Source organism: Austrofundulus limnaeus, unplaced genomic scaffold, assembly GCF_001266775.1.
Source record: "Austrofundulus limnaeus strain Quisiro unplaced genomic scaffold, Austrofundulus_limnaeus-1.0 Scaffold470, whole genome shotgun sequence".
Lineage (NCBI taxonomy): Eukaryota > Metazoa > Chordata > Actinopteri > Cyprinodontiformes > Rivulidae > Austrofundulus > Austrofundulus limnaeus.
The window spans coordinates 322,108-324,265 of NW_013952872.1; the positions used below are offsets into that span (position 1 = coordinate 322,108).

A 2,158-nucleotide genomic window follows, 5' to 3' on the forward strand; every position below is an offset into this window, starting at 1 on the left:
AGAACAGGTTCTGAAGGCGTTAGAACAGGTTCTGAACGTGTTGAACAGGTTCTGAACGTGTTAGAACAGGTTCTGAACGAGTTGGAACAGGTTCTGAACGTGTTAGAACAGGTTCTGAACGTGTTAGAACAGGTTCTGAACGTGTTAGAACAGGTTCTGTGCTGTGAAGATTTGAGCCTCACTAAACCTTTTTTATGAGGGGTTGTGTGGTGTGATTATGAACAGTCAGTATCTTACCTGCAGCAGTTGGTGTAATCTCAGTTTGGAGAAGTAAAAGTCATTCTGTTAGTGATCTGATTTGAGGATCAGTTGGAGCACAGCTGGACTGTCAGGAGGAGGATCCACAGATCTGACAGGAATCAGGTCTGGCCTGAAGAAACCTACAAATATCAGCTCCTTTGTTTTTCCACACAGGGTCAGCTTGGTCAGGATAGCTTTATCCTAAATTAAATCTTTTTTTATTTTATTTTGTACGTTTTTGTCTGATGTGGAAAAACAAGAATATTGTAAGGGGATGAATACTTTTTCACTCTAAACAGGACCAGTTAAACCAGTTAAAGATTCAAGACAACATCTACACTACAGATATTTTTAAAAATGCTTCATTTTTTTTCTCAGTTTATCTGTCCACAGATTTTAACAAACTGTTGAAATACTATGAGATTAAGAGTTTTTCTCAGTCTTTTAGGCACAAATCTAATCTCATAAAATACCCAGAGTGCATCAGTAGGTGGCAGGAAAGTGCACTTCACCAACAGATCAAAGCACAGAACACGTTCAGAACCTGTTCTAACACATTCAGAACCTGTGGCTGATCCACTCCCTGCAGGAGATGTGATGTTTCTGCAGAAACAATAGAATTCATTTCAACAACAGCTAAAGGTTTATAAAGTAATGTTGGCAGGAAACTGTTAAACTCTGAGTCGTTCATCAGAATTAAACTCAGAGTTACTGAATATGTTTAAAGAGCTATCTACAGCAGGTAAGATAATAACTGTTCATACATTTTACCACACAGCTCCACTTTCAAATGACTGAATTTTTCAAGACGTGATCCTAATCATTACCTCTTAAAACCAGTTCACATTATTTCCTCTCATTCTGTAATCCTGTCTTTATTTATGTCTTAAATCTGCCTGTTTTTGGTAAAATCACACGTTAAACTCGTCTGTGCTGGACACAGATAATAAAAGTCAACTCTTTATTTTTATTTAATAAAAATGCACTTGGTTTTATAAAAATGTAGCATTTATACGTTTTGTATTGTTTTATTTGAACACATTTTACATAGTGAATTAAACAGTTTTGATATGAAACCTTGTTTGATTTGTGAAGTGAAACTTGTTAAATGTGTGTCAGTCAGCTGCTGGGAACCAAACACACGATCAGTGTTTGAAAGAAACTACGTGTTATAGTGCAGCCGCACTGTCAGCATGTCTGTCTAATTGCAGAATAACTGTGTGTGTGTGTGTGTGTGTGTGTGTGTGTGTGTGTGTGTGTGTGTGTGTGTGTGTNTAGAACAGGTTCTGAACAGGTTCTGAACGTGTTAGAACAGGTTCTGAACAGGTTCTGAACGTGTTAGAACAGGTTCTGAACATGTTAGAACAGGTTCAAAACAGGTTCTGAACATGTTAGAACAGGTTCTGAACGTGTCAGAACAGGTTCTGAACGTGTCAGAACAGGTTCTGAATGTGTTAGAACAGGTTCTGAATGTGTTAGAACAGGTTCTGAACGTGTCAGAACAGGTTCTGAACGTGTCAGAACAGGTTCTGAACGCGTTAGAACAGGTTCTGAACGTGTTAGAACAGGTTCTGAACGCATTAGAACAGGTTCTGAACGTGTTAGAACAGGTTCTGAACTTGTTAGAACAGGTTCTGAATGTGTTAGAACAGGTTCTGAACGTGTTAGAACAGGTTCTGAACGTGTTAGAACAGGTTCTGAACGTGTTAGAACAGGTTCTGAAGGCATTAGAACAGGTTCTGAAGGCGTTAGAACAGGTTCTGAACGTGTTAGAACAGGTTCTGAATGTGTTAGAACAGGTTCTGATTGTGTCAGAACAGGTTCTGAACGTGTCGGAACAGGTTCTGAACATGTTAGAACAGGTTCTGAACGTGTTAGAACAGGTTCTGAATGTGTTAGAACAGGTTCTGAAGGTGTT

General features: G+C 38.8%; 1 protein-coding gene across 1 annotated transcript in view; it reads left to right on the top strand.

The window, feature by feature from the left end:
- ccdc18 (coiled-coil domain containing 18) overlaps positions 1-2,072 on the top strand; it is a gene marked incomplete in the record, with an annotated part of 39,205 nt that extends 37,133 nt beyond the window's left edge. The window contains 4 exon segments of the mRNA XM_014025349.1: positions 49-153; positions 1,535-1,587; positions 1,683-1,745; positions 1,851-2,072.
- Positions 2,073-2,158: the final 86 nt, after the last annotated feature.